The following is a 14230-nucleotide window of genomic DNA, read 5'->3' on the forward strand; positions in this document are numbered from 1 at the left end:
TTTACATTACAACACTCAGCTTACTGAGCGAAAATGATTCTTCATCTTTCCAAACAGTTCATTCAGTATAACTCCATAAGTTTACTGATCATATTTGTTTCAAACAATCAGGTTAAAATTACAAGATAAAAAACTAAATACATACCTCACAGTAACTGCACTTGTAGAGTTACTTTCTGGTGTGGATCTGTTCGTGTTTTTTCAGCTGATGTGGAGATTTAAAAGTCTTCTCACACAGGTCACATTTATAAGGTCTCTCCTCAGTGTGGCTGTTTTTGTAACTGTGCATCTGTTGTAAACAGTTTCCCACACTGATCACAGCAGTAAACATCATTTCCAGTGTGAATCCGTAGGTGAATATTTCGGTAGTGTTTGTCACTGAACCTTTTTCCACAAAAGTCGCAGCTGTACGCCTTAATTCCAGAGTGGGTAACTAGATGCTTCTGTAAGTGTTCATTTTGAGCAAAAGCCTTTCCACACAACTCACATCTGTGTGCTTTAACTCCAGTGTGGATGAGTTGGTGTTTTTTTTAAGGATCCAGCCTTGGTAAAAGACTTTCCACACAAGTCACAGCTGTAAGCTTTAAATCCACTGTGGATGAGTTGGTGAGTTTTTAAGTTTCCAGCCTTGGTAAAAGACTTTCCACACAAGTCACAGCTGTAAGCTTTAAATCCACTGTGGATGATTTGGTGAGTTTTTAAGTTTCCAGCCGTGGTAAAAGACTTTCCACACAAGTCACAGCTGTAAGCTTTAACTCCACTGTGGATGATTTGGTGAGTTTTTAAGTTTCCAGCCGTGGTAAAAGACTTTCCACACAAGTCACAGCTGTAAGCTTTAAATCCACTGTGGATGAGTTTGTGTTGTTTTAATTCTCCAGCCGTGGTAAAAGACTTTCCACACAAGTCACAGCTGTAAGCTTTAACTCCACTGTGGATTAGTTGGTGTCTTTTTAAGTCTCCAGCCGTGGTAAAAGACTATCCACACAAGTCACAGCTGTAAGCTTTAACTCCACTGTGGATTAGTTGGTGTCTTTTTAAGGATCCAGCCTCGGTAAAAGACTTCCCACACTCATCACAGCTGTAGGTTTTCTCTCCCTTTCTTCTGTGAGGTTTGTCGGCCTCCTGAGAGCGCTGACTTCTCGCTCCATGTTGGTCCTGCAGTGACAGAGATACAAACAGAGGCATTGAGTGAAATGCAGTCATGGAACAAACTGAAACTCCCTCCATTGGTGGAATCAAACATGTAAACAAAAACACATTGTAGGTGTGTTACCACCACCTTCTGGTGATAGTATCACATTACAATGATGGGCTACAATGGGAGTTTTAATTAAAATGACATTATTGAAGAAATATTGATCAGCTGAGAAAATCTTTTACTCATAAAAAATTGTGAGTTCAACTGATGATAATGTTGTTTCAATGTGTGCTGATAAAAAAATGATCTTTGTATTTTCTTGTAACTTCTGTGGTTTTTGGTTGTGCAGATTCTGTATATATGGAGGAGCCCAGGATGCAAAAGATAAAGCTGCTGTTAACGGGTTTTTAAAAACCAACTAGCTGTGCAAACAATTTCAATAACAGTGTAACTGTGATGTTTTTCTCACCTTTTGTGTTGAAGTCATTGTTTCCTCTGTAGTGGCTGAGCTGAGTCCAAATGGCTGAAATTGTTCCTCTGCTGCACCACCAGACTCTTCTCCTCCTGTTACTCAGCTGGGACACAAATATATATATATATATATTTTTTTTTTTTTTAGGGGTGCAACGATACTCGTATCGATATTGAACCGTTCGATACAGTGCTTTCAGTTCGGTAAGCATATGTATCAAACAATACAAAATTTTTAATTTATTTTATCAACTTTCCTTCTGACGATGCTGTCTGTGTTGAGCGCTCAGTGGATCTGCGCTCGACAGTGCAGCCTAGGTGGAGTAGTCGAACACAGATTCACTGAGCGCAGCGCAAGCTAGCGAGACAGAAGTTAAGCTCTCCTTGCAACATGGCAAATTGAACCTCCCCCACCCTCATTCAGATCTGGCGTTTGGAACTATTTTGGTTTTCATGTGACGTATGACCCTGAAGGTAAGCGCGTCATGGACTAAAGTATGCTCAGTTACATGGGTGGGAACTAGTGTGTTAGCGCAGTTAGCTCGTTAACGTGTTGGCCGTCCAGCCCCACACACGGGGCGATCCACGGTAGCTCGTTAACGGAGATTTGCCGTGTTGTGGCGTTAACGTCATTTCAGATTAAGGCTGACAGCACTAGTGGGAACACAACGAATATGACTGCACATTGACTCCGACATCATCCTAGTGCAAAGACAAGTGGAAGCAGACAAAAACAACAAGCAGCATGCTACAAACTTTACCCGAGTCATTTAGTGTGTCAAAGCAGCAGGATATATATTTTAGTTCTGCTGAGCCAAATAAGACAGGTCAGGGTGAAGAAGTGACAGCCAAAGAAAAGCTTACCACAAAACGGAAAAGTTATGACAAATCAGAATATAAGGCAAAAAGAAAGTGCAGCTTTATGGTTTCATGGACAAAAGAATTTCTGTGGCTGCAATATGACGAGCTAAATAACCAGGGCTGCACATAAGTGGTCCACAGGTGCGCATTCCCTGTCAAAATAAAAAACGTGCACAAGATAAGAAGTTGCAACGCGTGTTTGCATACATAAGATTTTCTGGAGGAGGACAGACATTTGTTTAAAACTCTTAAAGATGTCGAAGAAGCTCCTTTAAGCAATTACTTTGGTGTTCCTCCACCTCCAAAGAAATGTCAGAAGGAGTCCGAACCACAAAAGAAGCGCGAATTCTCGGAAAAGTGGTTGCAGGAGGTGAGCTGGCTTCAAACAAATGATGAACGCACAGAGATGTGGTGCAGAATGAGCCGTGAAAATTTAATAAATGACAAATTAATAAAGAGGCATGAACATTTTTTTGTATCGAAAAAATATCAAACCGTGACACCAAAGTATCGAACCGAACCGTGAATTTTGTGTATCGTTGCACCCCTAATATATATACAGTGGGGCAAAAAAGTATTTAGTCAGCCACTGATTGTGCAAGTTCCCCCACTTAAAATGATGACAGAGGTCAGTAATTTGCACCAGAGGAACACTTCAACTGTGAGAGACAGAATGTGAAAAAAAAATCCATGAATTCACATGGTAGGATTTGTAAAGAATTTATTCGTAAATCAGGGTGGAAAATAAGTATTTGGTCACCTCAAACAAGGAAAATCCCTGGCTCTCACAGACCTGTAACGTCTTCTGTAAGAAGCTTTTCTGTCCCCCACTCGTTACCTGTATGAATGGCACCTGTTTGACCTCATCATCTGTATAAAAGACACCTGTCCACAGCCTCAACCAGTCAGACTCCAAACTTTGCCATGGCCAAGACCAAAGAGCTTTCGAAGGACACCAGGAAAAGAATTGTAGACCTGCACCAGACTGGGAAGAGTGAATCTACAATAGGCAAGCAGCTTGGTGTGAAAAAATCAACTGTGGGAGCAATCATCAGAAAATGGAAGACATACAAGACCACTGATAATCTCCCTCGATCTGGGGCTCCACGCAAGATCTCATCCCGTGGGGTCAAAATGATCATGAGAACGGTGAGCAAAGATCCCAGAACCACACGGGGGGACCTGGTGAATGACCTGCAGAGAGCTGGGACCAAAGTAACAAAGGTCACCATCAGTAACACACTACAACGGCAGGGAATCAAATCCCGCAGTGCCAGACGTGTTCCGCTGCTGAAGCCAGTGCATGTCCAGGCCCGTCTGAAGTTTGCCAGAGAGCACATGGATGATACAGCAGAGGATTGGGAGAATGTCATGTGGTCAGATGAAACCAAAGTAGAACTTTTTGGTATAAACTCAACTCGTTGTGTTTGGAGGAAGAAGAATACTGAGTTGCATCCCAAGAACACCATACCTACTGTGAAGCATGGGGGTGGAAACATCATGCTATGGGGCTGTTTTTCTGCCAAGGGGACAGGACGACTGATCCGTGTTAAGGACAGAATGAATGGGGCCAAGTATCGTGAGATTTTGAGCCAAAACCTCCTTCCATCAGTGAGAACTTTGAAGATGAAACGAGGCTGGGTCTTCCAACATGACAATGATCCAAAACACACCACCCGGGCAACAAAGGAGTGGCTCCGTAAGAAGCATTTGAAAGTCCTGGAGTGGCCTAGCCAGTCTCCAGACCTCAACTCCATAGAAAATCTGTGGCGGGAGTTGAAAGTCCGTGTTGCTCGGCGACAGCCCCAAAACATCACTGCTCTTGAGAAGATCTGCATGGAGGAATGGGCCAAAATACCAGCTACTGTGTGTGCAAACCTGGTAAAGACCTATAGTAAACGTTTGACCTCTGTTATTGCCAACAAAGGTTATGTTACAAAGTATTGAGTTGTATTTTTGTTATTGACCAAATACTTATTTTCCACCCTGATTTACGAATAAATTCTTTACAAATCCTACCATGTGAATTCATGGATTTTCTTTTTCACATTCTGTCTCTCACAGTTGAAGTGTACCTCTGGGGCAAATTACTGACCTCTGTCATCATTTTAAGTGGGAGAACTTGCACAATCGGTGGCTGACTAAATACTTTTTTACCCCACTGTATGTATGTATGTGTGTATATATATACACACACACATACATACATACATACATACATACATACATACACATATATATATATATATATATATATATAAAGCTGTATGTAACGTTTCTCGCGGTAGTATCATGGTTGCTAGGCATCGTGAACAGCGCGACGAAGGCTAGACCGTCCCATTTCACAAGCCTCTCACTTCCGCACTTCTCGTACGCACCGTACGTAGTACTCGTAGTGCGCGTACTTCAAGCGTGCAGACCCTGAATTGGGACAAAGCCATACAGAAGACCCTAACAGCATTTGCGGTGAGGCTGGCTTGACTGTGACTTCGTAAGTGAAGGCTCACTTGACCGCAGTTAGCAACCGCCAGATTATAATGTTGCAAGCAATCACAAACTCTACAGTCTCTCTAACTCCAGTGTATACCAAGCAGTCTATTGTTCGCAACAGAGCTAAACTCAACATAAACTGAACCCACATTTAAGTTAGCTCGGTGCTTACCTTTAGATGAGCCCACAAACCGAGAGAAACTCCGTGACAAAGCTGGAAGTCTTTCCAAAAAGGAAACAGATCAGGGAGCAGAGACCGACGTGGTTCACGCTGATCTCAGCTACGATCCAGGAGACAAGGGTGTGCAGATCGATGCAGATATCGATCCAAACGTTGGTAGTGGTATATGTTCCTGTAAGTTTACTGCTTTAGTCCCGTTTTATGAAAAGCAGCTCTCTCTATGCTTGCCTCATCTACGGCACACACGCACCTTGCTCCGCCCCCTTCCCCGGACTCTGCTGTGATTTGTTGCTCTGCGGTCACGTGACTCAGCTGCATAACGAAAACACATGGGGTGTTTTTTCAAAATTAGGGCCTAACTTCTCACTGTAATTTCCCTCTCATGAGTGAATTAGTGATTAGTGATGGGCAGATGAAGCTTCATGAAGCACTGAAGCTTTTCATCCAATTGGTTCACCCCAGCGCAAAGCTTCTTGAAGCTTGATTTGCTCTAGTAGGACACCTACTGGACGTAAAAATATTAGTTGGCATGAATTTGAAGAGTGTGGCCTTTTGCACACAGCCTGTAAATGTCAACAACAAAAGGAGTGTGTAAAACATGAATATTGTAGTGATGCAGTATACTGTGTATATTTATACTGGCAGTATGGAAGATGATTATTTGGAAATGCTTAAAATGGAAATGATCATTTACTGTGAGGTGAGGTGTGGTTGGGTGTGGACAGTGGTTGTGCTTTTGTAATGTTGAGGTATGGACAGCTACAGACTGAGGCCTCAGTCCTGCTTGTTCACATTTTATTCTGTAAAAACTACATTTTCACTGCTTTTATGACCTTTTTAGTGGGGAGAACATAGCTAGGATTTAATGACAAATCTTTTAAATCCTTTGTCCTCCACAATGCTAAATGGCTGGGAGTCCTCAATCACCATGCTAACCAGGTCTTCATCTATTTGAGATTGTTCTCCTGAGGAAAGACAATAAAAACAAAGCACAAATATAAATATCACACACGTAACTTATTACAGTTGTATAATATTGTTATATCATTTAGTAACATTACTGCATGCTATATTATCATAGCATTTGATGGCTCACCTGGTCTTGCTCCACATTCGGTGTTCCCCTTATTCTCATGCAAAGCTCTGTAGTGCCTAAGCATGGATGAGGTGTTGTTGTTATATCCCAGCTCCCTGGCACATAGCAAACACTTCACCTTGTACAAAAGTAAAGCCGCTTAACATTAATTGTATTGCACCATCAGTATTATGAAAATACATCTTCTGTAGAAATTTACATACCTTTTTGGGAGGAATAAGATCAAAATGTTCCCACACAGGGGAGGACATCCTCCTCTTCTTAGCTGGCTCCATTCTCTCCTGACTTTCTCTCCTCACTCTCATAAACCTCCAAACTGTCTCCAAACTCTCACTAACCGCAACTCTCCATCAAACACCCACATCTTGAATGAAGTCTGAGGGGTTTATATCGCTGTCATAGCTCGCGGCAAAGTTCGAACCACTTCATGAACCAGTCACGTGGTACAGCCGGGCAGCGAGGCTTCGGACGTCATCATTTTCAGCTCCTCCCATAAATGAAGCAAGCCTCAATGCTTCGCGGAAACGCCCCCACCATTACTCGACACAAGCTTTGAAGCCTCGATACAGAACGTCACATCACTATTAGTGATGGTAAATTTGATTCTTTTTACTGAATCGAGTTTTAATAAGTCACTCACCAAAGTGAATCGGATTTTTTTGAGTCATTTGATTCACTGAGTCAGTTGACCAGAGAGTGCAAAAAAATGTACATTTTCACTCAAACTTAATTTGTTTCTCTTTTCATGTAAATCCTACTGCTAAGATGAATGATTCTAAAAGAAAACAACTATTTTATAGAGCAAAAAAGAGCAAAAACATTTCTAAAACTAAACAATTTCCTATCAAAATTGCTTAATAAACATTTATTTTGTTTATTTTTATTTTATTAGTATTTTCCTTAAATGTGTCAAATATATATTTTCTCATCTAAATGTCCACTGAGCTGTGAGCCAGGAGCTTTGAGATTGGCCAAGAATATGAGAGTTACAGGAATGTTGTTTGTTGCTCAAGATGACTTGATATCATTGATGAGGGATACATTTGATATATGTTTCACATATTATAGACCAATAAGTTATTTATAGCAGTTTAAATACAAGCAATCAGTTTTTGGCAATTACCGGAAATCAGTTTTTGGCACACCTCCGGTACTCCCACTGTGACCAGGTTAGCGACGTGAGCTCATCCATCTTTTTGGGCAAAGATCTTACGTTTCCAATGATTACAGAAGGAAGAGATGGTCGATAACATCTCCTTCTCGTGCGACGGCGCTCCTTCCCAGCACGACACTCCAGTCTTTTCTTCTTCAGCTCGCTGGGAATGTCGAGTCTGTCCTCCGGTACCCACAGAAACCTGCCAGTCTTCTGCTAATATAAAACATTTCCACACAACAAAAACAACAAAACAACTAGAAGTGCAGTGACATCATTTTCCAAAATCATTTGAAATCATATAATTGAAAATTCAAAGGGAAATTATAAACCAGGTAGCTTCTGAAAGGTTCTCTGCCATGTTTGATGCTGACATGACTTGCAGTGATGTAGACTCACTTGTTTCATCTTTTAATAATCAGCATAGTGTAACCTTTAGACGTAGTGGCACCTCTGAATAAAAGTACTGTCCTATGTTTGAAATTTGGTCCTTGGATAAATGAAAACATTTGTAATTTTAGGAGATACTGTCACAAGTTAGAATGTTTGTGGAAGACTTCCAAACTCGAGGTTCACCGGTTGCATCTTAAACTGTGTAAAAATCCTAGGTTCATCTTTGAAATGATTCACCTCCACGGTCTTTTGGTTTGTTGTGTTAAACCAATGTTGGACCAATTTTAAATACTGTGCTACATGTTATGTACAGTCTGTAGTTGTAGAAGGAAGCATTCATGAGTGAAGATGAGTCAACCGTCTCATGAATCTTATAACAATCCATTAACCCTTTAAAACCGGTCGGAGCGGGCACGCTCTGTTTTGCATAACTATTTTTAAATCCCGGTAGCTCTGCAACCACGTAAGCTAGTGCAATAATTTTTTTTGCATATGAAACCGGAGGAGTTGTACTTACATCTTATGCCATCAGCTTGTCTTCGGTCACAGTTTCCTTCCACATATAGCTTTGCAAAAACTGCATAAAAAGCACTTGCAGCAACAAAAACATAATATTCCAGAAACACGCTTTGCCGATCCGATCAGCTGTTCATAACACTTCCTACGTCCATCAGCGCGAACTATCGCATGTCCGCCATGACCTGCCTGAAACCGAAAGTGACATCATTTTGTGGAAATGTAGTTTTTTACCATATAGCCTCATGAGCCTATACTGGTGTTTTTAAAAGTTATCTTTGACTTCATGACTTTCTGTGTCGTTTCTGGGATGCTTAGGACTCATATTGCACTGCTGGAAATAGTTTATTTTGATGCATATGCTGCTTTTTTGCAAATTTGCATTATAATATTTATTTTTGTTTTTCCTGCAGTATATAAAAATTGGTGTATTTCAAAAATAAAACTATGAAGACACTCAAAATAAATTTCCTGTGGTGGGAAACTATTTTGTGCAACTTTTTTGTATTTACAGTTTTGAGGGATAAGCCTCTTAAATTTCTCTAACTAGACATATATGTTGAAAAACAAAAACGATTTTCAATTTTTTTGTAGTTTATTGCACTTTTTTGCAATTTATATAATTACTATGCACTTAATGCATACATATTATTAAAATTTAGACTGTAATGGTTGTATTGATGTATAGCAACTTGAAATGCTCCCAAAAATGGCTCCACAGCATGTAAAAATATAATATAAGCTCTGGCTGACTTGGTTCTATGGTAGGTCTTAAAGGGTTAAGCACAAGCTGAAGTGGTGAACTGTAGGCAGAATCTGGACTCATCGCCAAAATTGCGTTGTTGTTAGCCAAGCAACTTTTGCTTACCCCAATTAGCAGATTTTTATCTCAAAACAAGACAATTTTGTCAGATGTAAGAATATTTGGCTTATTTCAAGTAGAGCTTGTTTGCAGTGTAACAGTTTAGCAGGTGGTCACCGTGGTGACCGTTTCTCTCTATATTCCCCTCCTGACTGATCTCTGGTTTGTTTGTTTTTGGTTTCCTTATCCCTTTTAGCTTGAAACAGTAAATGTCGACTATATATATTGTTCTCTTGAGAGATGAAACCAGCAAAATTAGTGTTCTCAAACATTTTCAGCATATTTAAGTGTGAGGTAGTTTGTCAGTGCACTTGGCACCAGGAAATGCTGAGCCTTAGTCAAAAGAAGATTTGTATTCATATATTCAGATTACCTTCCTGAACACTAGCAGAAGCCTGCTGACTTTTTTCCTTTAGTCAGGACTGGTTTAAAATGGCTTTTATTTTCTATCAGAAGTATGAAAGATGTGAGAATGAGAAATATCAGGACTCACTCTGGTCCTGCAGCTTTCTGAGAGGAGGAAAAGTTGCTTCAGCTGTTTTGAGTGTGACGGTACGATGTAGATCAGGAAATACACAGTGGGATCACACTGCCCTGCCCACTACCATATTTCCTCTTTCTCTTCACTGTTAATCGGGCGACCGTGGCTCAGGGGGTTGGGAAGCGCATCCGTATCCGGAAGGTTGTCGGTTTGATCCCTGGGCTCTCTGTCCTGGTCGTTGTGTCCTTGGGCAAGACACTTTATCCTACCGCCTACTGGTGATGGCCAGAGGGGCCGATGGCGCGATATGGCAGCCTCGCCTCTGTCAGTCTGCCCCAGGGCAGCTGTGGCTTCAACCGTAGCTTGCCTCCACCAGTGTGTGAATGAATAGTGGCACTACAAGCTCCCTTGACACCACCTGCAGCTGTACCTCTGGGCCTGTGTGGTCTGACAGTCATTTGTAGCTTCTGTTCTCACCCTGGAGCAGCATTAAGAAAGGATTTCCTATAAGCCCTCAGCAGGTTTCAGCAGCTCTGATTTCTCACAGTATGCGTAAGTTTTAACCAGACCTGTGTTGAGAAATCGCAGCTTCACTCATCAGTTCAGTGGAAAAAGCCAAAGGAAGTAGCTGGTGTGGTGCAACATATGCAACATAGAAACATACAAAAACCTGTGAGACATAAAACTGTTTTTAAAGGACGAGCTGACACACAGAAAATCATTGGTGCTAGTCATCAACTATTTATTAAATTTTCACGGCACATTCTGCACCACCTCTCTGTGCGTTCATCATTTGTTTGAAGCCAGCTCACCTCCTGCAACCACTTTTCCGAGAATACGCGCTTCTTTTGTGGTTCGGACTCCTTCTGACATTTCTTTGGAGGTGGAGGAACACCACAGTAATTGCTTAAAGGAGCTTCTTCGACATCTTTAAGAGTTCTAAACAAATGTCTGTCCTCCTCCTGAAAATCTTATGTATGCAAACACGCGTTGCAACTTCTTATCTTGTGCGCGTTTTTTATTTTGACAGCGAATGCGCACCTGCGGACCACTTCTGTGCAGCCCTGGTTATTTAGCTCGTCATATTGCAGCCACAGAAATTCTTTTGTCCATGAAACCATAAAGCTGCACTTTCTTTTTGCCTTATAGTCTGATTTGTCATAACTTTTCCGTTTTGTGGTAATCTTTTCTTTGGCTGTCACTTCTTCACCCTGACCTGTCTTATTTGGCTCAGCAGAACTAAAATATATATCCTGCTGCTTTTACACACGCACTCACACAACGCTCAGCGATTCTTTTGATTGATTGATTGAATCTTTATTTTGAACATGTTAAAAAAGTACAACAACATAGAATTAAAAGAGACAAATAAACAAAGCAAAACAAAAAAGAAAACGAGCAACCACAACTACAAATATCTGTCATGTTCAAAAAGGAGCAGGAAGAAGCATGAGCTTATTTAATCCCACCCCTTTTCCACTATCTAGTAATTTATAGACTCCAGAAATACTTCCTTGCAATCACATTATATGTCATGTGGATTTTTTTTTTTTTTTTTTTTTTATTTATTTTTTTAAATTATTATTCTTTTTTTTTTTTTAATATATATACATATATGTTTCTATCTAGCCATACATACGTATTTACACATATGCACATATACACATTTTCAATAACCCCATTAACACCTCAAAGGATACACAACCTACAAATATATATATATACCATACCAACATACCCGTGCACCCGCACACACATGAAAATATTAGACAAGAACACCCTATCAAATCTCTACCTCCTCCCTGTACCCTGTAAAAAACCATCTCCTTAAACCGCTTTTTAAACTGTGCCATGCTCGGACATTGCTTTATATCTTTACTTAGTCTGTTCCACAGCTTCACTCCACACACAGAGATGCAAAAACTTTTTAATGTTGTACGGATACGAGGATGTTTTAAATTTAATTCCCCCCTCAAATTGTATCCCCGTTCCCTTTTAGAAAACATTTTTAGAATATTGTCAGGAAGCAGGTTATTTATTGCTTTATATATAATTTGTGCAGTGAGAAAATGAACCAGATCTGTGAATTTGAGAATTTTTGATTTTAAGAATAGTGGATTTGTATGATCTCTGTAACCGGTTTTATGTATTATCCTTATGGCCCTTTTTTGTAATATAAAGATTGATGATAGCGAACATTTGTAAGTATTGCCCCACACCTCTGCACAGTAATTCAAATACGGTGCAATCAGGGAACAATAGAGAATGTGGAGTGATTTGTGGTCCAGAATGTGTTTTACTTTACTCAGGATTGAGACACTTCTTGAAATTTTGTTATGTATATGATTTATATGAGACTTCCAGTTTAATTTATCATCTATAATCACACCAAGAAACTTATGTTCAAGTACTCTTTCAATTTCCACACCATCTATATGAATCTGCACTTGTGCATTTCTAAGGGAATTCCCAAATAAGATTATTTTAGTTTTACTTAGATTTAGCGAAAGTTTGTTCCTGTTAAACCATTTTTTAATTTTGCACATTTCTGATGTAATTGTATCCAGCAGCTCCTTTAGGTTCCCCCCAGAACAAAAAATATTTGTGTGATCTGCAAATAATACTAATTTTAATATAACAGATGCCTTACAAATATCATTTATATAAATAATAAATAATTTTGGACCCAGTACAGAGCCTTGTGGAACACCACAAGCAATGTCCAAGCATGATGAGGAATGGACACCCAGCTTCACAAATTGTTTCCTGTCACTTAAATAATTTTTCACCCATTGCAGTACAACCCCCCTGATCCCGTACCATTCCAATTTATTAATTAATATGTCATGATTGATTGTGTCGAATGCTTTCTTGAGATCCAGAAATACTCCAGCTGCATACTGTTTCTGATCTATAGCATTCGTAATCTCCTCAATTGATTCGATTAATGCCAGAGATGTTGATCTTTTTGATCTGAATCCATATTGACTGTCAGAGAGTAATTTATATTTATCTAAGAATTTGTCTAATCGTTTATTAAACAGGTTTTCTAGGATTTTGGAGAATTGTGGTAGTAAAGAAACAGGCCTGTAGTTTGTGAAGTGGCGTCTATCCCCAGATTTATACAGCGGCACAACTTTAGCTATTTTCATTTTGTTTGGCACTTTTCCCGTCTGAAATGATAAGTTGCAAATATATGTTAGAGGTCCTACAATTCCTTCAATGACCTTCTTGACGATTTTCATGTCAATATCATTACAATCAGTTGATGTTTTATATTTACACATGTGTACAATGTCAATTATTTCTTTTTCCTCCACTGATGTGAGGAACATTGAGTTAGGGTTCCTATCAATCAGGTTTTCACTACAGTCTACTGATGGCAGTGACTCAGGAATTTGTTCTGCCAGTTTTGGTCCAATATTTACAAAATAATGATTAAAGCTGTTGACCTTATCAGCAGTGTTTTCCATAATATTGCCATTGTCGATAAAGTATTGAGGATAACTTTGCTGTCCAGAATTATTTTTAATGATACCATTTAAAACATCCCATATTCCCTTCATATTATGTTTATTGTTGTTCAATATTTTACTATAATACTCCTTTCTACATACACGTATAATATTGGTCAACTTATTTTTGTATTTTTTATATTTATTTTCAGCATCTTTTGTTCGTTGTTTTAGGAATTCCCTATAGAGTGTATTTTTCTTTTTACATGCATTTTGTAAACCCTTAGTGATCCATGGTCTATCTGAATATTTGTGCTTTCTGTTGTATTTTATTGTTGGACAGTTTTTATCGTACAATTCCATGAATATTCTTAAAAATATGCCATATGCAATATCAATATCAGTTTCTTTGTACACATTGTCCCAGTCCTGATTTAATAGATCATTCTTAAGTGCATTCATAGTTTCTTCTGTCCTTACACGTCTGTATCTCAGTTGTTCTTCATGCTGATTTTTCTTATAATTAGTGTCATAAACTGCAAAAACTGGTAGGTGATCACTGATGTCATTAATTAATATTCCGCTCACAATGTTGTTTTCCATATTGTTAGTGAAAATATTGTCAAGTAAGGTGGCACAATGTGGTGTAATTCTGCTAGGCCTGGTTATTTTAGGATGTAAACTCAAACTGTACATAGTATTTAGGAATTCGTCGGTCATTTTATGCTTTTTCGGATTCAACAGGTCAATATTAAAATCCCCACAGATAAACATAACTTTTTGATTTGTTTTAGAGAACATTTCCTCTATGAAGTCATTAAATACTTGAATACTAGAGCCAGGTGTTCTATATATACAGCTAATTATTACATTTTTCTCTTTTTCCTTATAAATTTCAATTGTTATACATTCTAATAAATTATCAATTACAGTTGTCATGCTTTCTACCACCTTGTAATTTAGGTTTTTATCCACATACACAGCTACTCCCCCTCCACTCTTGTTCCTTCTATTTACAAAATTCACTTCATAACCCTCCAGTCCAAAGTCCAGTCCTTTCTCCACATTGATCCATGTTTCAGAAATGGCAATAATTCCAAATGGATTTGTCAGCTCATTTAGATATTCCTTTA

The 14230-nt window shown here is 39.2% G+C and overlaps 1 pseudogene; it reads right to left on the minus strand.

The window, feature by feature from the left end:
- Positions 1-498: 498 nt before the first annotated feature.
- On the minus strand, positions 499-1709 carry LOC148103271 (uncharacterized; annotated as a pseudogene).
- Between the last annotated feature and the right edge of the window lie 12521 nt (positions 1710-14230).

This window comes from Neolamprologus brichardi, chromosome 3 (assembly GCF_056152115.1).
Source record: "Neolamprologus brichardi isolate AB-2024 chromosome 3, ASM5615211v1, whole genome shotgun sequence".
In the NCBI taxonomy this organism is placed as follows: Eukaryota; Metazoa; Chordata; class Actinopteri; order Cichliformes; family Cichlidae; genus Neolamprologus; species Neolamprologus brichardi.